General features: G+C 34.8%; 2 long non-coding RNA genes across 10 annotated transcripts in view; one reads left to right on the top strand and one right to left on the bottom strand.

Moving 5' to 3' along the window:
* The window catches only part of LOC136257906 (uncharacterized), a 32,597-nt gene extending 20,073 nt beyond the window's left edge, over positions 1–12,524 (top strand). For both annotated transcript variants that reach the window (XR_010702298.1, XR_010702299.1), the window contains 3 exons: positions 100–332; positions 8,771–8,912; positions 9,432–12,524. This is a non-coding gene — a long non-coding RNA (uncharacterized lncRNA). The remainder of the gene's footprint in view (positions 1–99; positions 333–8,770; positions 8,913–9,431) is intronic.
* LOC136257866 (uncharacterized) lies at positions 2,395–5,035 on the bottom strand. Of its 8 annotated transcripts, XR_010702264.1 has the most exons (8): positions 4,410–5,030; positions 3,896–3,990; positions 3,669–3,773; positions 3,352–3,414; positions 3,263–3,291; positions 3,082–3,215; positions 2,607–2,671; positions 2,395–2,547 (listed from the first exon to the last, which is right to left on the bottom strand). It is a non-coding gene; the product is annotated as an uncharacterized lncRNA (long non-coding RNA). The 8 variants fall into 8 exon arrangements; XR_010702253.1 differs by having other exon boundaries at positions 3,669–4,729; positions 4,834–5,032; XR_010702247.1 differs by having other exon boundaries at positions 3,669–4,729; positions 4,784–5,032.
* Positions 12,525–26,025: the final 13,501 nt, after the last annotated feature.

Genomic DNA, 26,025 nt, shown 5'->3' on the forward strand with positions numbered 1-26,025 from the left:
TTACTGTACAATATACTGCATATATATATATATATATATATATAATAATATAATGAGAAAATCTTGTGAGATAACATTTCCTTCACATCCCCACTACAGACCTACACCTCAATGTGATATTAAAGAAATGAAGAAAAATCTCTATATAAATGAACAGAGATACCACCAGATACAGAAGACTTCCTCAACATTAAACAATCACTCAGAACTTGACATACCTGATGAAATGCCCCTTACCCTGGGCCACCATTACCACTAACTTTGGATAAACTATCAAGCTCAAGCTTTTAGTTTGGACACCAAGTGCATTATTTTCTTGCCGCCTTTTATTCGTAAGTAGAAGTAATTCTTTTTTTGTATATTTACATACAATGTACTGTATTCAATCGCAACTAACTGCTGCATAGGTTGCATGTTACAGTCTTCATCTTTTGCCAGCAAAAAGTTTAGCATCATTAATATATTATTATAGATGTTCAGGTTTATAATACAGGGAACCATGAAACTAACATTGGCTTATCATAGTAACATTCTCTTTTAAAGCTACTGAATAAGGATTATATGTCCATTAGTCTATCTTCACAGGTATGCAACCTCCCTTGTGTCACCACTTTTTATTTATATGGTCCTTTATCAATCTTAACTTGTCTTCATCATTACCCGAATGCTTCCAATAGGTTGCTATAAAATTAACAACCATATATATTCAATGTTAGTTGCTGTTGACTGACTGACTGACTAACTTAGTACTTGTTATGCATTATCATAAACAAGCATAACTCAAAAATAGCTAAGGCTACAAGCTTGATTTTTTACTGTTAGATGCTACTTTAGGCCAACTGGTGTATTTTTGCATACCACAATGCACACAATGTACATATCATTGACTTACCTTTGTCCCCTTTGGTCAATTTTCTTTTTACTCACAGTGCAACGCGTTGATTCTTGGTGACTCCCATATATTTAATATGCCTGAAAATGTGTATCTGTACCTAACAGCTGTGTAGCCACTGATACAATACATAATATGGTACAGCCTTAAGTGCTATTAAATGTGTGGTCTGCTAATAAATTAATAGCTAGTTATTACCCTATTAATGCCCATTGCACTGTTCTTAAAAAGTGTCCAGTAAGCAACCCTGCTACATCATTATAGCAGATTTCAGATTAACTATAATAAAATGCATGGGTGGTTAATAACTTTTCATTGTTTAGTACTAGCTATTACTCCACTGTACTGTTAGCTATATAACATGCTTAAAGGGTCTAGGAAACTGGTAAACAACCAAGCTACACAGTTACCAGTGCATTGTAAGTTTGCGATAAGGGGTCTTCCACACATTTTACCAACTTTGATAATTCTAACTTGAGGTTGAAACAATCTATAACTTTGAACAGTGGTGAACATCAACATTGCTGAATAGATGAGTCTTATAGATAAGTTTGTATAAGTCTTAAACACTTAGTCATGATCTTCAGAACTCATAGATTTAAGTGTGTGTTATTGACACCTTTTCACAAATCCAGTCACCTATCAAGACTCACGGTAGTAAGTCGCGCGGCCAAGAAACTACAAAGCGCACGCCCAATTAAAAGACGCGCGGCCACTACTGTGAGTTATTTACGTGTAGGGCCGGTTTCGCAATATTAGTCCTAGATTACGCAACATCTCTCAATAGATTTGTATTGCGTTACGTGATAAAAAAATCTTTAGGAGTCGTCATCATCATCATAGTTTTCTTGCGACCTCGCTAAAATAAAAAAGTAACCATCGCAAAATAAAAAATAGGCGTATTTCACTGTATTTCTCTACCTTATGTTACAACTACTGTCACGTTATACCAGTCAACATAGTCGTGTTTGTATAGTCCATCTAGCACTGACATTATCCAATCCTGGTTTGCCTATACGCGTATTTTCTTCAATCAAACCTCTAATCCCTACGATAACTTTTAAAGGCACGACGTGGACACAAACTTTAATGCCTGATAAACAAGTTGTGACAGCGTGCTGAACCGTAAGTTCCCTAGGGATGGCGTTTTAAGCAGAAATCTTTTAAATTCCATTTGGTGTGAAGAACAAAATCACTAGCGAAGGTGCTTTAAGCATACTCTTTAATTCTCTATTTACATGTAATTTTTAATAGATTAACCACAAAGGCCGACAAGGTGAATACAAAAGGTAACAAGCCTTTAGTGGTTACCACCTCTATGTAGTGTGTACCATGTAGCTTGTGTTGTGGCTTTCATTAAATATTATGCACACACAAATGGTGCAACAAAATTTTGTAATGGATTGCTCGAATGTGGTTGGTGGTGTTGTGGCTCGAATGTGGTTCGTGGTTTGCCAGTGACCATGTATGAGTTGGGGTTGTTCCACACAACTTACACAATATTCAAATTTCATGATGGCTATGAAAATTTCTTGCCATATGGTAAACATACAACAATGTGTAACAACGTTAATCAACATCACATCAAGACTTGACTAAAAATAGTTCCAACAATAGTGATGATTTCTTGTATGTCAGCATGACGATACTGAGACCTGTAAAAGAATAAGCAGGCACTGAAGTTAACCTTAAATTAAACACTCATGCAACTGACCTGGAACATCGGTCGCAACACCAAAAACACTTGTTTCGATATCTGATGACACAATCCAGCAGGCACTGAATTAAAAGAGAATGTACAAAAAATCAATATGCCGGGCTATATCAATAATAGCATGGATAATCAAAATGAAAAATTATATCCCAGGCTAAGTGAATGAATAACATAACTGTTGGGTAAGCATGTCAAACCTGAACATTAGGACATTAGTCAAACAAAAGTACGCTATCACAACTTGGTCATAATACAATGTTTGTACCACTGGACTTCACACTGGTTGCCCAAAAATTGTGCCATTCCAGGACAACAGCATAATTATGAAACAAATAGTTACTACAACACAGAAACTGTTGCACTGTCTACACTGATATACCATAATTTAAAAACATAACAGGTGGGCATTAAATACAATACACTTAACATCTGGGTACTAGGAAAAAATCACTAACATCACAACATGTAAACTGACCTAGAAATTAACACCCTTGATGCCACTCACAGTCTACACTGGATATTTGTTTGAACCCATCAACACTATACCCGATACATCTGAGTAGACTGATCTGCAAATTCACATCACCAGTATACAGTGATAATTGATAACTACAAAAACAATTGCAATAATACAATTCTTCTGTACGTCAACTGACCTGAAATTCATAACACTCGATACCGAGACCTGTAAAAGAATAAGCAGGCACTGAAGTCAACCTTAAATTAAACACACATGCAAACTGACCTGGAACATCGGTCACAACACCAGACACCTGTTTCGATATCTGACGAAACAATCCAGCAGGCACTGAATTAAAAAGAGAATGTGCAAAAAATCAATATGCCAGGCTGTACCAATAAAGGATGGATAATCAAAATGAACTAAAAAATATATATCCCATATGCAGATTAAGCGAGTAACATAACTGTTGGGTAAGCATGTAAACCAGAACATTAGGTCATTGGTCAAACAAAAGTACGCTATCACAAACTGGTCACTGATAATTGATAACTACAAAAAGAACAATTGCAATAATACAATTCCTCTGAACGTTAACTGACCTAAAATTCATGACACCTGTATCTTTGTTCTTGCATGGTCTCAACTTACATATGTACCATGATCACATTCAACTGCTAGTGGATAAACCAGTATGACCAGATGGCCTGCAAAAACCAACAAGCAGGTGTTAAATACAATACACCTAAAGCCTGGAATATGAAAAATATTATATAAGCATTATTCCACACTGATATAGTAATAGATTATAGGACGTTGTGGAACTTGCCTAAACGTGTAAACTTGAACATGAGGACAACTGCATAATCTGGACACTTGGAATTGTCCAATACCTGATGAACAAGTTAGTACTAATGACATTCACTTCAACATAGAGATGGGCGGTATTGCTTTTTTGAAGAACGGTACGGTATTAGGAAAAATACCTCAGTATCACTAAATACCTTTTATATTGTACACTTTTTAAAAACCTGGGTAAGCTATGATTTATACCTATACTCACATTGTGCTAGTAGTGAAAGTTATCTTTAAAAGGAACAAATGAAATGACAATTGTACCACAAAGTGAGGTTTGAATATCTCAAAAAGTAAATTATTGTGTTTGTCTTGCCCACAGCATAAACACATGGTTGTGTGGGGCTTGACTTCATGTGTAGCCACCACTAAACCACCAAAAATTTAATTAATGCATTAAATTCGGTATTCGGTATTTTTAGAAAGCCACAACGGTATCTGAAAAATACCATTTTAACTACTAATACCTAAATACCTCCCAACCCTACTTCAACATTTTATCCCAGCTGGGTGAATCTCTTGTAACTGAGTAAAAAGGTGTTTATTTTCCACCTGCAACCAAAGTTCTACATTTCTGTGGTTGAGTGTACAAAAACTGACCAGGAAAATCAGTATGCCATAGGGGTATGGAAATGGTTCCTTTCCTTCTGTTGTGACATTACTTACAGCTGACTGGTAAATGATCATCGATGTCCCCGTGGACCCCAACAATGACTATATCAATAACTTCACAAGTTGGAATGAATTTCCTTTCAACATGTGGTGGAATGAATTTCCTTTCAGCATCTGGTGGACAGGTCCATAAACCCTATCGCACAAACACGGTGAATCAGTGTGTGGCGATGTGACACGTTGCACAAACTTCACTCCTCGTTTCGTTAACATTCAAGACCGGCATATATCATAGAGTACCTCAATATTCTTGACTCTTAATTCTTCAAGCGTTGCTCAAGCGATGTAGTTTCTCACGAGGGGCTCGAGTTTCTCATTAAAGTCGAGCCGATTAAAGTACGCCTCACCATCTAGTTACATTCTTAAACCATTCAATTTAAAACCACGCCGGTATCACGAGTGTCCACTTAAGGTAATTAGGGACTTTCCACGAGATTTCCCCTAAATAGATCGCGTGTTAGTTGTCAATCCGGTGGATTCTGGTGGTATACATGGTTCAACAATGCGGTAAGTGTACTTTAATATAGTATAAGCTGTCAATAATTGTTTGTGCACTGCTAAACTAAGTTATTTTTGTGTGATAAGCAAGGGTCTGGGGGATGACACTAATATTTTGACAGCAGTTGATGATGGCCCGCAGGCAAAGAACTGTGAGAAGAACTACTGTGATAGTGTGATAGTAGGGAAAAATTCCCACCCCTATAGCTCTGCCTAGGGGCATTAACTAGCATTATCTACAGCTACTGTATTATCATAGATAATATACCCACCGGTGGGTATATTATCTATGGTATTATGTTGCCGATATGCACATCCAGGCCAAGAATAAAGGTGAAAGTGGTAGTAAGGCTCAATCCTATTATTCTGCTGAACAGGCAAGGGAGTCTGGGACTCTGGGGGCATGCTCCCTCAGGAAAGTATAAGTACTACAACTTTTTTGTTTTAATTGCTTCATCAAGTATAAAGATTTCAGTCAAAAGGTGATGATCGAGGCTCTGGTCTTATGCACTGGTTGGAGTGGTTGTATCGATACTGCACTGTGACATCCTTGAGGGGTTAGTGCTGGCATTGTCCATGGCAATACTATTCCATCTCCCCGAGTCTTGATGATTGAGTCCTCCATTCCTTTCTCTGCTGCTCCAATCCTGAAGTTGTGACCACAGTCAAAAGGTGACGATCGAGGCTCTGGTCTTGCATCTATACTGTACTGCAACACCCTTGAGGGGTTAGTACCGGCATTGTCCATCGCAATACTGTTCCATCTCCCATATACAAGTCTTGATGGTTGAGTCCTCTATTCCTTTCTCTGCTGCTCTAATCCTGAAGTTGTGACCAAAATATTAAAAAATGGTTATAACATGATAAATGATTATGATGATAACAATTACAAATGTATTTATAGCTGTGTAGCAACTGTGAACTAATTAGGCACTTGCAAGTTTAATTAGGTGTCTGAAGCATTTAACATGCACAGATATGAGATATATTCATGACGTGCAGGCAGTAAAGATAAATTTACTCTAATAGAACAGTCATACTACACCGTAAATTCATACTTCCGAATTTACAGTGTTATGAAACAATCATTATTATGTATGGATTTTACTGACTCTCCTAGATAATATTCTGCATTAATGTTAATTGCTCATTTCCAAAAAATTAGCTTTTAAACCAAATGTAGAGTCTATCACTAACAAAAATGAGTGATATCCACCCCAAAAACACCTTCGCTGTAAAAAAGGCGCGCCCAAGAAACTACAAGTACCTGGAACCCAATGTAAAAAAAGAAAAAGAAAAATCAGCTTAGCTGAAGTGAAAAGTAACTGGTAACTTAAAGAGCTGATATCTGAAGCGGCCAAGAATACAATTACTAAAGTTTAATCCATGCAAGAACACCTTGGCTATAAAACAGGTGTATACATGAAAGTAACTGGCAACTGAAATGGCTGATATCTGAAGCGGCCAAGAATGAATGGTCATATACGTACAACTAATCCAAAAATTTAACACTGAACCTTTATAATTCAGCTGTGTTCTATATTCACTCTTGCTGCATCGTAAAGTAATTTCTTTTAACTCTAATTGGCTGGTAATTTGGCCGCCTTTTTTAATAGTCAGTATAATAGAGCAAAAAAAGGCGGCCAAATTACCAGCCAATTAGAGTTAAAAGAAATTACTTTACGATGCAGCAAGAGTGAATATAGAACACAGCTGAATTATAAAGGTTCAGTGTTAAATTTTTGGATTAGTTGTATATGACCATTCATTCTTGGCCGCTTCAGATATCAGCCATTTCAGTTGCCAGTTACTTTCATGTATACACCTGTTTTATAGCCAAGGTGTTCTTGCATGGATTAAACTTTAGTAATTGTATTCTTGGCCGCTTCAGATATCAGCTCTTTAAGTTACCAGTTACTTTTCACTTCAGCTAAGCTGATTTTTCTTTTTCTTTTTTTACATTGGGTTCCAGGTACTTGTAGTTTCTTGGGCGCGCCTTTTTTACAGCGAAGGTGTTTTTGGGGTGGATAATAACCACATGATTCAAGGAAATTGATCACATAATGATAACTTGGTTTTTCATGGTAATTTACAATCTATGTTGTGGATTTGTGTTGTGCTACTTTGGCACAGTTAAATCAACAGTACATTGAAATGCCAAACTTACTGCATGAAATTGCAATGGCAACCACTACCATTTTGTATATAATACCCCAAGTGTCTACATAGGCAAAACGTGTGCCATGATTATAGCTATATGTTAAAGCCAATATATTTTTGATGATAAAAAGGTGAGATTTGAAGAAACAGGGATACACATGTAAATGTGAATGTATACATGGCTATATCTTGCAGTTGGAGCTAAACCCACAGTAGGAGGTAAACCCACTACATTATGCATTTTATTAATTTTTCCTTTTGTGATCTCTTTCAATAACACACATATACTACATTGTACATACACACAAAGTTCCTGAGTACCACCAAGGAATATACATGTATTGTATAAATGTCGTAATGTACTGGCAAAGATGTTCTTTCCAATTACAATTTAGTCAGACTTTCTCAGTTCTGATTAAAGTTAGTACACACAATAACAACTATGATAAACATGTAGTTGTGAGAGTGATTGTTTAAAGTCAGCACAAAACCAGACATATGGTTTTTCAAAGTAACATTCTGTGTGGTAGCTTTGTGGACACATTTACCTTTTAAGTTTAATTAACAATACTTTGAAAAATCAAGCATTATTAGCTACTTCACACTGAATGCTAAATACCATGACAAACCAAAATTTTTATCATGTGACCAGTTACTGTACAGCAGCTTACATAGAGGTTCAATTTTGCAAACTGAATTTTAACTTGTGAATAGCTGGAAGATTAAACTCTTAAATATTAAAGCGAAAGTGAAGGCCTTCTGTATTCAAAAACTACAGACAATTATGTGGATCTGCCGGAGAAATTTTGCACCCTGTTGTAAGTTCTTCCACAAAACCTCGGATGCCATCTTGCCTGGGGGGCTTTACAAACTCCAGTTTCTTTACGAGTTCCTTCCCAATTTTTGCAGCATTGCTGCACCTAATTAAATCTACATCCAAGGACAGAGTCCACTGGATATGGCACTTTAAAGTAAACTCTCATCATTGCTGCACCTAATATCATCTAACTCACTAAACAATTAAGGAGAAATCATCTCTCGCAGATTTAGCAATGAGTATGATGGAAATCATTTTTTCCTCATCCCAAAATTTTCAAACTTCTTACATGTAACCTGCATGCCAATAGCAATATAGATCATGTCATCATTTTGGTGTTTGTGTTCATATTCAACGGGTCAGAAGAGAAGCAAATTCTGAAAATTATAGCTCTCGTATAGAGTATAACCCTTTTGCTAGCTAATATGTACATACGTTTGGTATATATAAATACACAGAATCAATCTCAATTATCAATTATAAGTAGATAGCATTGGGAATCTAAAGTTTTATTACATGCAGGCCTATTGCAATGTAAAAAGTATGAACAAGCCCTGAAATATATAGATTCATTGAAACTGTGCATTGGCTGTCCAACTCTTAGCATAATAATATATAATAACATCCTACAAATATTGTAAACTTTTATGACATTATTCTATGGCCATCCAATTTTCTCTTATTTTTAAACTTCTGTATTAGCTTGATAATACAGAATGCAGATATACTATTCTGTCATGAGGTACGTATGACCTGTCATGCAATGAGGACTATGAGATGTAGTGTGTACTGAGTGATGTGCCCAGGCTCCAGTCACATATATTTGTCTAGCAAAGCAGCAAAGGTAATGCTTTGTGGATTGCACAGGATAGATAACATCTGCATATTAGTCAACATTTAAGTTATGTGTAGCTTAGTACAATTACGTAGATGCACTTGAAGATATTCAGAGAACAGTACTTGTGAATAGGTAGCTACACTACCATACTATTGGTTTTGACCCTCAGCATTACTCAATTTTTAACTACTCGAAGCTGACTTTAAGAGATGTCTTTTCTGGCGATCTCAAATAGTGGTTTTTGGTCTTGAGAAAGACCTCACTTGACATGCTTTTCCAAATTCCAGATACAAATATGCTTTGATGTAAAGCTGTAGGTTATGGTTACATTCTAATCAGGATTTATGTAATTCCAATTTTCACTTATAGTTATCGCATGTAGTACTGACTGTGAATTGCACTGGGAGTGATTGTTTATTGAATATACATGATAAGATAAAATTTGTACAGATATATTGTTTAATTCCATAACTTTTGTGTATTTAAATTCTTTCATTCATGCTAGTAAAACCACGTATATCATAGGTTCCCATGTACAATGAAAGGAGAACACACTAAATTTGTGGAAACAACTGTATGGTTTCAAGGAAACTGATCATATCTTAACAATTGTTACTTGGTTTTTCATGGTAAAATTGTATTTGGTAAGGCTGCAGAAATATTTTGGTATGTAGAGTTAAATCAATAGTACAGTGAAATGCCAAACTTATTACATGTAACCACAACACTAACAAGAGCAAAATTCCTCTGTAAACCAAGATAATTTTTCCACCATAGATCAGTTTTCTTTGAAATTGCACATAACAATATAGCTACATACAATCAAAATGGAACAATTACATTCATCACTTTGTACATTCAAGTTTACATTCAAGAATTAGGTTAGGTAATCCTAAGGCTGCAGCACATGTTGCTGTCAGACCTTCAGTGCTGGTCACTATGAAGTGTTAATAATAATAATAATAATAGATAATTATCACAAAATAAAGTTTGCAGAAAATAGTCACATGCAGTTAGAGCAACCAGCAATCTTGCACGGTATATTACCATATGTTGAATTTTGCAACAGATACTGTATGTTGATGACTAATATCACCTGTTGAACAAAATGATGTGCTTACATCTGGTAAGTCAAAATTCAGAAGATATAGACGAGCTGTACAGAGACTTAAATAATAGTATGCCTGCACATCTGACCTAGTAAAATAATGACTAATCATCCCTAATCTGTAGAAACTCCTAAGATATTAATTTCAATAAGCTAAGAAGAAGACATACAATTCTACCAAGTGATAAAATACTTTGAACAAAGTACAGTAGCATAATCTTGAGTGGCATTGTTAGTCTGTGTACTCATTCTGTATAGTATTACATAACTACTGCAATGTGGAAACAGAAAGTATTTTGCTAGTTTGGTACAGTGATATGCAACTCTAAAAGTAGTTTACAATTTACACAAAACAGCTAGTGTGGGATGGTACATTTTTAATTGTATCGTTTCATATGAGCCAAAAATTAATGTATATACTTTTACCTAAGTCACTGAAATGTTAGTTGCTAGCTAGTTTTAGTAGCAAGAGATGCACATTGCATAAATATAATTCATCAGCCAATCACTGTTTGAATTTGACAAAGGTAATGACCATTAAAATAGTAACGACGGTGATGCTTTGTAGATAGACTATACAAGACAAGATTGTGTGGAAATCCATTAACTCCTCAATTGATAACTCAATACACAATGTCTTACTGTATAGATACACATTACATTGCTTAACATCATAAATAACACTGTTGTGATGCATGTTCCTATGATTTCAAAGAAAAAGATCACACTTTAAAGTCATAACAAGGTTTTTCTCTAAAACACTCTCTTTGGTAGTGCTATGGGTTTATTATGTTTTAATGTACAGTTAAATTAACAATTCTATGAAATACCGAACACGTTACATGAAACCACAATGTTAACAAATAAAACATTACAGCAAAAGAATTATTATTATACTTAAACATCATTTTCTCTGAAATTGTACATAACATTACATAATCAATGAAATCATTATGTGTGTTTGTCTCTATGTATACACAGGCCTACCGGATAAATAAGTATGAGCATGACCTTAAATGCATAGCATCACTGAAACTCAGCATTAGCAGACTTTGTACCACTCTTATGTAATAATACATATTTGACAGCCTGCAAAGATGAGACATATGCACACACAAACTTCACCTAGTTGTGCAAACTTCATGGCTCATAACTGCTTGTGTCATTATCCTATGGCCAGGTATTGTTAAACTTTCTAAATTAGCTTTGTAATCCAAGTTACTGAATGTAGATATGACCTGCCATTCAATGAGTAGTCTGAGGTGTAGTGTGTACTGATGTGCACAGGCTCCAGTCACAATTTGTCTAACAAAGCAGTAAAGGTAATTGTTTGTGGATTGCACAGGATAGATAACGTTTATATTAGGCAACAGTTAAGCTATACATAGCTATATGCTACATATAGCTTAATGTTTCCTAATATATTAGTGTTATTCTGTGCAATACACAAACAATTACTTCTGCATAGATATACTCAAAAATAATCAGATAGGGTAGTAGCTAGGGGTATTACACCAGCTACTCAATACTAATCAATACATGCATATTAAAAATGTAATAAGCAGCAATGTGCCATTGGTTAGCATCACCGAGAGTATACATAGACCACAACTTAATATGTTTTAAATTTTTAATGTCAAGGTGAAGGCTATGGATATTGAGATGCATTCTAATCAATTCCAATTTTCACTTATAATTATCACATACAGCACTGACTGTGAAACATTACAGTGGGTGGTAGATTGTTTATGGAATATACATAACTAGATAAGATTTGCACAGATATTATTGCTTAATTCTGTATGTTTCAATTCTTCTATTCATGCTAGCAAAACCACATAATATATACATGTACCATCAAAGGACATACATACTAAAAGCAACAAATAATATATTTGAGGATAACAACTATATGGTTTTGGTTTGTTGCATTGCATCCTAAACATTCATATTAAACCTTAAGTTTGTTAGGTTTCAATCTTGTAATTGTACTTTAATAACAGTGTGTATTTCTGGTGCATATTTGAATCAGAGTGGAATAATTGCATCATGTTCATTGTTTTGTACATTCAAGTATATAGTCAAGAATTATTACAAATAAGTTTTGCAGAAAAATATCCACACGTAAGTTAGAGCCACCTGCAATCTTGCATAGTATATTACCGTATGTATGTGAATTTTGCAAAAGATACTGTATGTAGATGACTAATATCACCTGTTAAAACAGAATGATTTGCTTACATTCAGTAAGTCAGAATTCAAGAAGATATAGATGAGCTGTACAGAGACTTAAATAATAGTATGTCTGCACATCTGACCTAGGATCCAGCTCAACTTGTACACACTATAGCAAGGGAGACTACACAAGACCAGATTATGTGTAAATCAAATAGCTCTCTCATGTGCTCAACTGTCAACTCAATACACAATGTCCTACTGTACAGATGCACATTACACCACTTAACATCATATATAACACTGTTGTCATACATGTTCCTATGATTTCAAAGAAAAAGATTGTACCTTAAAAGTCACAACATGGTTTTTCACGTTAACAATCTCTTTGGTAGTGCAGTGAGTTTATATTTTAATATACAGATAAATCTACAATACTGCAAAATACCAAACATATAACATGAAACCACAATGCTAACAAACAAAAGTTTACAGTGAAAAACCATAATTATTATTATACTTAAACATGATCAGTTTCTCTGAAATTGCACATAACAATCCATAATCAACTAATGCAACCATTATGCATGTTTGTCTCTATCTGCATTCAAGTGTACACTTTAGAACTACGGTATCAGATAGTTTAAAGTTACATACACAGTAAGTACAGTATCATACATACATGTAAATGAGTTTTGCCATACAATGATAGACATTGTTTTGGTCACTGCAACTTTTTACAATTCATACAGTAAAGTTTTCCATTGTGTGGAATGACTATTGTATATTTTGCAGCAACCTCTATCAAAATAGGTAAAATACTAGCTATATACTATAAAATTGGTACATCTTTACACAGCGTAAATGCTCAAATCTTCAGACATAATATTATCTAAATTTAAGCACATTTAAGCAGATAATATGTCAACATTATCTCTGGAAGTTAATACTGCTTATTATTATTGCTAATATTGTTATTACTGTATCATTTATTACAACAAACACAATGGCACACAACACATTATTAGAATATTAATTTTCATTACATGTAACCGGATTTGCAAAAAAGTGCCTTTTTCACACACATAATTTGACCCATTTTTTAAATTTGAAGCTTCATAACGATTTAATCATTACATATAATTGCATAAAACTTTCCATGACTGCAGCTAAAGTATTTTGCTGCATTTTGAAACTAAGAGCAAGTTAATCAGTAAAAGAAGTCAAGTGTTACATTATTTTCTTTGCTGGCTTGTAAAAAGTGCAAAAAATGTACCTTTTGCAAATACAGTCACACATTACTATTTTTTATTTGAATTAACCAAACCATGCTATACAGAGCAAGACAAAATAGCATTACATACAACAATATTATTATAATTATTATTATTATTTTGTATATTACAGGCATGCAATGTAACATGATATTGTGACTGTGGCTGCTCAATTAGAGTATTTGAATATGGTAATGATTGTTTTATTGAATTACTTCTATAATATTATTACCCAAGCAAAACACCTGATCAGAATAAAATCTGATCCTGTCTGAGCTTGCAAGACAAGCTAAATATGTCTTGGCAAGGTATGTCTGATAATAACTTATTACAGATTGTTAACAGGCCATACATGATCATACTTTCAATCTTGTTAATAAAGCCCCCCCCCCCCCCCTAACTTATAGAAATTACTAACATGATTCATACCAGAACAAACTCTGAATCAGGTATCATGTACCTACCATAACATATTGGGATTGTGATAGTCAATCTGGTAACACTTTTACCAGAACATATCCTGAATCAGGTATATATCATGCGGGAGTATGTTATAGGTTGCAATTGATATTTAGTTACTGGAATGGTAGCTCTTGTTTACAGCATAATATGTGACCTGATCTTGGAAACCTACCTTTTTGGCACTTGGGTCAATTTTCTGTTTTATAGCGTAAATGAGGTACTAGGTGCTCATCTATCTTGTGTTAAAATTTCAGCTTAATATCTTTAAGCATTCCTGAGATATGGCCGATTTTCTGTCCTGTACATTACAAACTAACTTTTATGGTAATGTATTGAGTTATGTGGGTGATTAAGGGTGACAAATGGTGACAAATCACTTTGTTTACTAATAATTCCATTCTTACCATCTAAAATACTTTAAAAGACATTTCTGATAGTTTAATGAAGTATTCTTGGTATTTTTCTGCAATTAAATGGCATGTATCATTGTCTAAGACTAAGTTTTAGCTATTCCAGCACCTGAACAAATCACCCAATTTGTAAGTTACTTGTTGTCCCACGCATGTGAAATTACTACATGGTCTGATATAATCATCCATATCTCCTAGGAAAAAGAAGCTATGGGTATGAAACTTTACAGCAAGAAGGTTTAATAGTTGCTTTATCCAAATGTGCAAAAAAATTAATTTAAAAAATATTGTTGAAATTTTCATTTGAGTTTTCCCAAAAAGTTAGCTTGTGCCCAAAAGGTAGGTTTTCCAAGATCCGGTCACATATGTCAGTATATTACTCATACAACACAAGCATGTAATCATTCAAATTGAACAATCAGTTCTGTACACCAAACATAAACACAAAGATATAATAAAAAAATGCTTTGAAATCTTGTAGAATATAATGATAGCACCAGTTACATTTGCATGCATTAAACCACTAAAATCAAGAAACCCTATACATGCATTGTTCCAAGACTTACTAACGATTCCACTGAATACAAATTACAAGTTTGAATCAGAATGTTAAGGTAGCATTTAATCTTTTAGGTGCTTACTTTGTTATTTAGACAATTCCTATGTAGTTGACTGATAGTTTGATATAATCAGTGATGTCATCATAAATCTTAATGAGAGAATAAACCCATCAGATCATTTAAATTCTAGTGCAATTATATACTAGAGAGAGTACAGTATGTCCATAGGTATAAACAAATACCTGTCTGTGTTGCAAATCATTTGTAAGCAATTTTGAGACAATATTTAGCTAGTCATTGTATTGTTGCTGTCAGACCTTCAGTGCCGGTCACTGTAAAGTGTTAATAAAAATCATTACAGGATCATTACAATAATAAATGTGTTAATTTGTTTATAAAGTATTGATTTGCATGTGAGTATCAAATAACCAAAGTGTGTTGTAGATTACATGTATGCATGCCACTTCAAGTTGTGATTACTAGCAAAACTAGCTATACTTTCCTAATTGTTTTGTAACAACTCTTACTAAAAATCTCCAGGTAACATAAAACATCTAAGCAAGAAGTGATTCATGACCATATCACTCATTTGATTCGTTTTCAAAATTGTTTCTTATTTTCACATCATAACCATTAATATTGTTCCAAACATAAAATAATTTCAAATTTTGAGAGTTCCTCCAAACCCATCACTGCTACTCTGGCTAGGCATGCAAAACAGCAATGCAAATTGACAGAAGATGATAATAGAAACTTAACTCATTGGCACCTTTTATTCATTTGGTGTTAGTTATGATTCAGTATCAAAACAGTTTAACCCAAGTGATTGTTTAATTAGAGTATTTCTGACAATCTATAGAGAAGGTGTTTGCACTATTATTACAAGCAACGTACAAACAGTCAAGTACTGGAAGATTTAAGAGCATAAGTAGAACATACTAAGTAACACTCCAAAACTAAAGACTGTCAGTTAACATCAGATATCAAGAATATCTAAATATTCTAATTGAACAGTCGGGTTTACACCAGTGTTCAAGACACATGCACACTATAACATGTACAGTGAAACCTCACGTAGTGGCCACCTCATTATAGTGTCCAGGTCCAGCAAGCCCAAATATATTTTCCATAATATTACATTTATTTAATTTTCATTAATAGGGCCACCTCATTATTAAGGCCAGTGGCCACATGCTACAAGACCAACTGGTAAAACTAATACAATGCTCCCTCAGTAAAGAGGCCAGTTGAGCAGGCATTCAAGGTATCACTGCAAACATTGCTGCTCTTATAAGTGCATATTTTAGCTACTGAAAGCTGTACCTATTATTCTGGCAGTATATATATTTCACATTCACACTTTTCCAACCATCATGTCTCATTAGGCTGGAATAATTGGTACAGTGTATGTTCCTGTAATAAACTCAACATAGTGTGTTTAGATCACTTTACAGCAACTAGGCAGATGCTGGCTTGTTGAAACCTAAAAAATAAAGCCACTTTGTTTTATGGCCAGGTTTTCAGTAGTAGGACTACCTCACCAATATGGCCACTTAACATGGGTCCCATAAATGGCCATATTAATTAGGTTTCACTGTATTTTCTATACTTTAAATGTATCACACTTCTATTCAGTGCAGTACTAACCCACTTTGTATTTTAATCATTTTAAATATGCTTTTACCAGCCTGTAAAGCTGATTGCTCTATTAGAGTGATTAACATTACTTTAGGAATATACCTTCACTTTGAAAATAACCAGAAATTATAATATTCCTACCAGCACACACTGTGAAAAAGGTGGGATATAATATGGTATTTCCAGTGGCTTATTGAATACAAATAAGCCTTAATATAAACCCTGTATTATACTCATGTTATACTTTAGTATAATGCATACTATACTATCACATATATGGTTTCAGTTTATTTACCACATTACCTGAAATAGCTTATATTGAATATAATACCCACACTTTACCATCACATATATGGTCTCAGTATGTTTAACACATTAACTAAAGCCTTACATGAGATTGTTAGTATAACACAGGTTATATCAAGCTTTTTTGTATTCAATAAGCCGCTGGAAATACCATCTTATATCCCTCTTTTTTCACAGTGACAATATTGATTTGCTGTTCAGATAATTCTAAGATACTACATAGTACATGTCTTGCAGTTTACTTAATTAACATACAGTAAAAGAGACTTTACATTACATAATTATGGATGAAGACTTGAGAAAAAACAGAATGAACCTTCTGCTTATTCTTAATTATCCAGGCAACCTTGTAGTCACCTTTGCATCATAATACCTAAATCTAATGCAGCAAGATCCCTCCAAAGCTGGGAAATGTAAATTTGGAAAAAAGTCACCAAAATACTCTAATTGAACAGTCATGTTTATAACAGTGCTCAGTATACTAACACATAATATATCAATGTGAGTACTTAAAAGTCTACCACAATGTTCAATCAGTGACATTATATCATACTAAGGTACTTCTTATATTATTGCAACTATTCAGATTGTAATATTAAGGATGGTAAAACTGACTGTTATAATAGATCGTTTGATACTTCTTTAGTAATACTGTCACTGTGATACATAGCTTTATTTACACATAAAATAATTGAAGAAATTAGTGGAAAGGAGGAACATGTGTCATGAGACTTTTATTTCTTACAAATAAAGTGACTTGTTTAAGGCATGTGAATAATGTTGTCACTAAGCATATAACATAATTTTAAAGTTCAGGACAGTAGGCCTGAGTGAAATATTCTCAAAATATTGCCCAAAATGTTTTCAGGAATTTCCCTAATTTTTCACCTATTATGTTCTTCAGTGCTCCCATATGCTTGCATTATGCTCCTAGGTTAGCAACATTTTTTATAATTATCTTTGAACACTTTGGTCAGTGAATGCTCTGTTAGAGTATTTCACTACAAACTGACTGTTCTATTAGAGAGTATCGATCTATTTTACAGCTTCTACTGACTGCTCTATTAGGGAGTATCAATGTATTTTCATGGAATCAAACTCCAATATCCACCTAATAACGCTCGCATAGCCCTCCATCCTATTATGCACAGGGCAGGCTCAAATAAACTTTTTGCAAAATTGCTTTAACTCAATTATGTATTAAATTAATGCTCAATCACACAATTTTCAAATGGTACCTGTCCCTTTTGCCCACTGACCCCTACAGTTTGTTGAAGGGATCACAGTTGGCACTCAAAATAATCTAAATAGTATTCTCTACAAAAAACTTATATCGCATAAAACATATAAGTACACATTATGGTATTTTCTTAAATAAATGAAATAGATATTTCAATGTCTGAAAGAATTTTGCAATAGCTTACTGGGCTCTACAAAGATATGCTTAGGCCACTAACCTTCCAATATCTACCCACTATTTGATGAGTCAATGTGTGTGTGTTTGTGTGTACTGTATATCAATCTCTAACTCTACTGCAGCTACTGCTACACATAAATATAGCAGTCTAGCATATTTAGACCGTATGTATTTGTAGTACTTTAACAGTGGTTTGTAACAGAGATCAGAAACATAGTGTTAACTATATAGTAAGACAAGTCTTCACACCACAACTGTTACAGATATACAAAACAAATTCTCAGGTGTTGAAGCATTTCCAGCTCAATCAGGATCTAAGTAATTTATACACATCCAAAAATATTCAAGAAGATTAAGTGTGACAAATGGTGACAAAATTACTTTGGTGACAAATATTTTCACTGAAATGTATAAAAACACACTTGCTTTTAGTTGCTTCTTCAATAAAAATACATGTATCATTGTCTAAAATACTTTTAATTTTAGCCATGTCATTACCTGAACAGATTACCATAATTTTATTTGTGCATGTGAAATTACTACATGGTCTGATATAATCATGCATATCTCCTAGCAAAAAGAAACTTGGGTGTGGAACTTCATAACAAGAAGGTTTAATATTGTTTTATCATATTGTGCAAAAAAACTTCAACTGAGTTTTTCTATATAGCTTTTGAAAAGGATGCAGGTTTTCCAAAGTCCAGTGCATAATATATAACTGACTTCCTTGTCAAGATCTGTTCATCCACTTTCACTGGCTACTTTTCCCGGACTTTATGGTGACCTATACATTTAGTCTGGGGATTTTAATGTGGTGCTATATATAAACTCCACTGTTACAAAATAGCAAAATAATTATAGCTACAAATAAGTGATTTATTAAAGCATGTTAAAGAGTGTACATGTACTTTGTGAATTGAAGTGTTAACAGCATAGGTGGCAAAAACAGAGGGCTACAGGACTGAAGCCTTGCCATATTTGACTAAGGAGTGTTTTAATATTTCCAATGCCCAGCAAATTATAGTTGTAGAGCAGAAATGCCACTAGAATGCTTGATATATTGCAATAGAACAAACACTTTAATAGAGCAGTTAACACACTGACATTAGTCTACCTTCAATGATAATGCAATGTATGGTAACATTTGAGGCAATATAAAAATTAAAATGGCTACAGCTTAGAATGGCTATACTCTTTACCTCCATTGATTCTCCACTTCTCTATCCTGCAGCTGGTCAGTACCTTCTTACATCAGCAACCTCTTCTACCACTGCTAAACATTATAAGAATGTAAGTACTAATCTAATCCAAAACAGCCAAGCTGTGAAAAAAGTGTGGCCCCAAAAAGGCTAAGGTGAAAAAAGATGTGAAATCCAAGGTGGCGGCAAAGAAATGGCTGTGATGGCAAAAATTTTAATAATGACAATTCAGGTGAATTTTTTGCCACTTGGTCTCAGCACAAAATTCACCTGAATTCTTGTTATTAAAATTTTTACTGGTGCAGTTAGCTGCTGCTGCTGCTAACTGCACCATCTTTCCAAAAAGTCCATGTCATCTTCTCAGCAAAGAACATAATGCCTTCTAGCATTGTATGTTACCACGGAGATATACTGACAAAATGTTAGCAACTGTCACCTAGCAAAGGAAAACCATGCATTTAATCTATAATCAGATGGAAAAGGGGTTGACAAAAACACACAAACTGTAAGAATAAAATGTCTTCTTTAAGGTTACGGGATACTGAGCGACTGTCAAACAAAAATTTTATTACATAATTAAGGTGTTGTTGTGTTGTGTATCAGCTGGTAACAGGCTTAAATTGTTGGGAGAATCATAGCATGCTGACTGGACAGTTACAAGGTACAAGAAAACACACGTAACAGTACAAGATAACATAGATACAACACACTTAGCAACTGGTGCACCTGTAAGCGCATGCGTAGTTTTGCTGACTAATGGTAATATTTTCCTGAACCAAAAATCAGGACTGTCAAACTAGTTGTTAACATTTTGTATAAACAAACTACTAGTTTGGCTTCTTGTCTAGGTCCTGACAGAGCCATTTGTTAGAAATAATGTTTCTAGTGCTTGTGACATCAATTTAAAAATTAATTTTGTGACCAGTGTCTTGCTTTAGGCCATGTTGTAGTCATATTTCAGCAACTATACACATTATTCACAAATCCTCTTGTCAGTCCCTCACAAGTGATGTTCTTCAAATCTTAGAATTGTTAGTAAGTTCTCATGGTTCTTCATTGGTCTGATTTTTGGTTCATAGTTTTCACTAATTGGCATGAGGACAACTCATGTTCCCATAGCAACATTTGAATTCCATGTCGATTAATGAGAAGTTTAAAATGTATAAATATTTGATAACAATGCATTAAGAAAAATCAAACCCTTAATCATGAAAAATGATTGATAGTGTACATGTGGGGTTTACAGTATCCCATAACCTTAAGTGCTTACAGTTCTAAATCATACAGTGAAATAGCACTGTATAATAGGGATCATGTGTTTGGACTTTCCTACCCAAAAATACCTTCATGACACTATGGCAGTATTAGTTAGGGATAATGAAGTGACCCTAAATGCTTCCAAAGGACTTTTTAATATATAACAGAATTTTCTGCTAACTGATGGACTAATCACTTGACTTTCTTTCAGCCATTCACAACTTAACTATGGTTAAGGATATGGGTTTAAATTTTCACTGTTCAATGTCACTACAAGTGTTGGCTCACAGTTAGCACATTGAGGCTTCTACTGTACCACAAGAAATATCCGTGGGTTGATTGCAGAAGAGCTTCTTGCACCGTTTCTTTTATAACAAGAAAAACATATACATAGCTGAAAACAAAGCAAAATGGCCATCTTTTAGTTCTTAATGGTCTTGTGCAGTTGTGCAGTAAATTTTATAATTTGTCTGACACCATTCTTTCCTTCCTTTCCGGTATACGCTGATTCACCAGTAACAAATTTGTTATTGTAAAAAAATTATAACTTAAGCATACAAGTATCATATAAAATTTTTAACATTTCTTATACTTTGTATGCTTAAGTTTTTTTGCAACAACAAAATTCGTAACTGGAGAATCAATGCATACCTCAACAAAGCAAAGAATGGTGCCAAACAAATTATAAAACTTACTGCACAATTGTGCAAGACCAGGATCACATAAATAAGAATCATTGAAACAATAAATGTCACCTATAATACTAGTAGACACTTAATCCCTACTTCAGTCAGGTGTAGATGACCTCTCTTTTTCATTACTTATAATTCCTACTCAAAAGTAAAATTTCTAATTACTGCTAAGGCTATGTGTGCAACTCCACAAATACAGACACTTAGGATACATACCTGGGTGAACTAGCTTTACTTTTGTTGAAATAATTAAAGCTATGTCTAAATGTTTATGGTTTATAACCTAGCCCATATATAGCTAAGCAGTCAGATTCTTGACTGTTCTATTAGAATTTTGGTGCATTGCATGTGACTGCTCTATTAGAGTATTTCAATCATTTCAGGGGAACAATCCAGCACTTTTCTCCTCATTTCTGTAGAGTTTTATTCTTACCCATCTATATAAGTTATCACCAAAGGCGGCCAGCAAAACCAGTCACCAAAGGTAGCCAGTATAAGCAGCAGCCAATAAATCAAGACCACCTTAGGCAGTGCTAAGGCAGCCAACTAAGGTGCTAAGACCATCAACCTTGGCAACTATTAATAGCAGTTGAATCTTCTAGGCTATCATAGTAAGGGTTTAAATCACTGGTAGCACATCAATCAAACTAGAATGAAACTACAAGTTTTGCACCATACCTCCAACAGTTGAAGTTAGGCCTGAGTCAAAATTGCTCAAAATTTTGCCTAAAATGCTTTCACCTATTATGCTCTTCAGTGTTTCCAAACATTATGCTCCTAGATTACCAAAATTTCTTACAATTATCTTGGAGAATTGTAATTAGTGAATGCTCTATTAGAGTATTTCACTACAAAGTGACTGTTCTATTAGAGAGTATCTATCTAAGGAGCTATGTACAATGGATTTTAATGCTCTATTGCAGTTATTTAATGTACAGGACTCAGAATTGAGTATAACATACATGAACAGTTACAATTGACTATAAATAAAGATAATTTTGAGATTATTTTAAGTTCCACTGACTGCTCTAATAGGGAGTATCAATGACATTATAAGCTCCATGGTTTGAAATATCCAACTAATATGCTAGCATATGCTGGTATACTTTTTATTATGCTGGCATACACATTGCACTTTAACAAAATAATTATTATAATGATTAGATAAGAGGCAGCTTACACCACCACAATCAATACACACATATCACACAGCCTACTATAAAGTACTCTACAGTTATCCAATACAATATTAATATAGAACATACATGTTTTTGTGTTCATAGCTACTAATGGTGTATAGATATGTCAGAGAAACATTTATCTAGCAGTTATCAACTGTTTTCTTTATTATTGCCATCAAGTTTACCAGTTGGGCACTGGAGGGTTTGCACAGAAGGAATAGCCTGTATGAGATGCTTCACCACTAGCCCAGGTTCCTGCAAGACAAATTGAAATAGTAAACAAGGGAAGTCAATATACTCTAATACAATAGTCAGTTAATCATAAATACTCTAATTGAGCAGTCAGTTCTGATTTCTGCCTTGCCTGCATCTAAAACTGAACTTTGTAGGACCAGAAGATGATTACCAGTTAGAGAGGCCATGTATTCAAATAACTATTTGACATCTGTATTTTACACAAACAAACAAACAAACAGGCAGCGCCAAGGTATGTTAAGTAGCTAGATTGCAAGATTGCTGATTAATTAATTATAAAAGAAAGTTGTGCGTGGTGGTTCCGGACAACCAAGCATTCTGTAATTGAACCGGATTTGCAAAAATGGGTCTTCCACACACATCCAATTCTATGAACTTGAAAGACCATAACTTGGTGTTCAAGTAATATGTAAACCTGAAATTTTCTCCATTTATTACCCCATGTTGGTGCTCACTTCTGACCAAATTTCAAGTCAATAGCCAGTATTGGGAGTAACGTGTTACTTATGTAACGCGCTACGTAATATTATTACTTTTGTGGTAACTAAGTAATATAACAAAATACGCAGGGGCGGATCCAGGGGGGGCTTTGGAGGCTGAAGCCCCCCACCCTCCCCTTCACTTTTAGGCTTTGCTTGACCAATATACTGAGTATTATAATGAAATTTTGTCTTAGCATAATTATATGATCACTAATAATACAAATACTCCTAAATCCACCTTATAAGCATTTTCCCAAGGTATTATCAATGGAATTATGCTAAAGGTTATACAACAAGGATCCGGATCAGCACGAAAGTTGTACAAGATCGAGATACTCTAATAGAGCAGTCACCTAACTACTCTGATAGAACATTTAGTGGAAGCATAAGTTGGTTCTGTTATGGAATTTTTCCAAATCTACTTGTACCTATACATACAATGAAGTGCTTTGGTCTGCTTAAAAAGCTTCATTCATCTATTTGTGTAGTTATTATGGATGGCAATACTTAATTCAGGTACACAATTTCCATTGAAAATGTTCTCAGATTCAATCTCGTATCATTCAAATGTCAAAATGTGGAAATGTCTACAAATCGCAGTATTTTAGCATCTATTTTCTGTGGGGCATACGCCCAGACCTCCCTAGTTCCAGCATGCGAAGGTATGCTTCAAACACTTCCACCCAAGAGATTAGTCTCGCGTGCCAGACGGTTTGTGTGGGGGCGGCAAATAAACCGTCTGGTCACTGTTGCACACTTTCCGTGAACTCACTGGAATGCAATTAGATTACATCACGGCATTGTTTTGCGCCAAGGATGATGTAATAATCGTTCCAATCACCTCTGTGAGCAAACTAAGACGATAATTGTACTGGTATTGTCCTGGTGACGTATTCGAAACATTGCTGAACGTCTTACTCTACAATTCCGCCGTTTCACAAATCCGTAGTGAACCATAATCGTTCTTATACCAATGCTTTTAAGAGCCCTGTACTAGGGAAACAAAGATCCTAAGCCCATGGCGTTGTTAAACTTTCGAAAAAGTAATCTGTAGCCGAGATTCAGTTCTTTATTACACTAAGAATTTGAATTATTAGTGTTTGTTTCGTCACAGAGTCCGCGAAGCGATCTGATTGGCTCTGCCAACATTCCGGCAGTGGTCCCGGAATGTGTGCAACAGTGACCAGACGGTTTATTTACCGCCCCCACACAAATCGTCTGGCACGCGAGACTACCAAGAGATTGAGTACCTTCAGTTAGCCCCCCCTTTTATAAATCCTAGATCCGTCCCTGATTCTGAGGCTGATACGCTATAAAAAAACAGGTAATATAACTCCAGTTACTTTACTTACAAATGTAACGCGTTACCTAAGTAATATAGTTTCTGTAACGAATACAATATTACATACTGTAATATTATTACTACAAGTAACGAAGTTACTTATCTCGTTAGTAATCCACTGAGTAACGCCTAGCCACAACGAAGTAATGAAGCCTACTGACTGAAGCTTATTCACCAGCTTCTTACTTATAATAGGCATTCCAATATCCGAGAATTTTTAATAAAAAAAATTCTCCGTATATTTCCCAATTTTTTGTACCGTGCCGTGGCACAAAATAACAACTCGTGTTTAGGCCACTCCAAATAAATTCTTTGTTTCCCGTCCACTGCCTGCATCTGGTTACTGTCAGCTCTAAAACTTCCATTATTCAGTATTCTTCCATTATTTTCCGATTATTCTTGCATACTGACAGACTCAGTAAAAGCCATCTAGAAACGGTGTCAGCAGTGCTATCAAGTTGGCACCCACTTCACATTTGTGTTATTTTGCAACTTAGAAAGGAAGGAACAAGCTTAAGTATGCTTTTATGCAGCTTTTTATGATTGTGCCAGGTAAATAATGGCTTGAAAAGCTGCCAATAGTAATGAAATAATGAAAATGGACCACCCGCCCGCATGCAAATATGCCTGAGTCTAGGACGGGAAACAGAGAATTTATTTGGAGTGGCCTTAACTTGGGAATGCTCCATCATCCGAGAGCTCCACTGAGGATGAAAATCGATATGGGCCATGCTGATTATCATGATAAATCTTAGTTTTGGTGTGCGCGTTACATATGAATAAGTTTTGTGTTATTTTGTAATCTTTTCAACCCTTGTAATGTATGTAGAATACTTTAAAACTTTTAAAAACATAGTGTCGGGTGGAAGGTAGTCACTGGTGCTTACTTTAAAGTGCATAGTTACTTCGCTCGGGTTAGCGATTTTCAGCCCCAGAGCTATTTTCTTATGGCTGTGTCATCAGCTGAAAAGTACAAACCACTTCAATGTCAGCATACTGAGCATAGCAGTGCCATAATTGAAATCACAACTCCACTTTAGGTATTGTTGCATCATTGAGACACCTCCACTTTAGTTGTTTACCTTTATAAGTTTTTAATACATTTTTTCTTTTTTTTATTCTGGCCCTAATGGCACTCCCATCCTCCCCGATCTCTAGCTAGAAGTTAAACCTAATTTAATTTATAAAAAGACAAAAAGCAGCTAGAGCCTACACAGACCTACAAAAACACCGCATGGACCGCCAGCATACACACAGTAAAACCCCCAAAACAAGGGCCTTAAGAAAAAAGCCCTGCAGACTACTGACCAAACTGCAGGGAGTGGGAGCATGAAACAGAGTTCAACTCCCGCCAGGAAACA

This window comes from Dysidea avara, chromosome 1 (assembly GCF_963678975.1).
Source record: "Dysidea avara chromosome 1, odDysAvar1.4, whole genome shotgun sequence".
Classification (NCBI taxonomy): Eukaryota; Metazoa; Porifera; class Demospongiae; order Dictyoceratida; family Dysideidae; genus Dysidea; species Dysidea avara.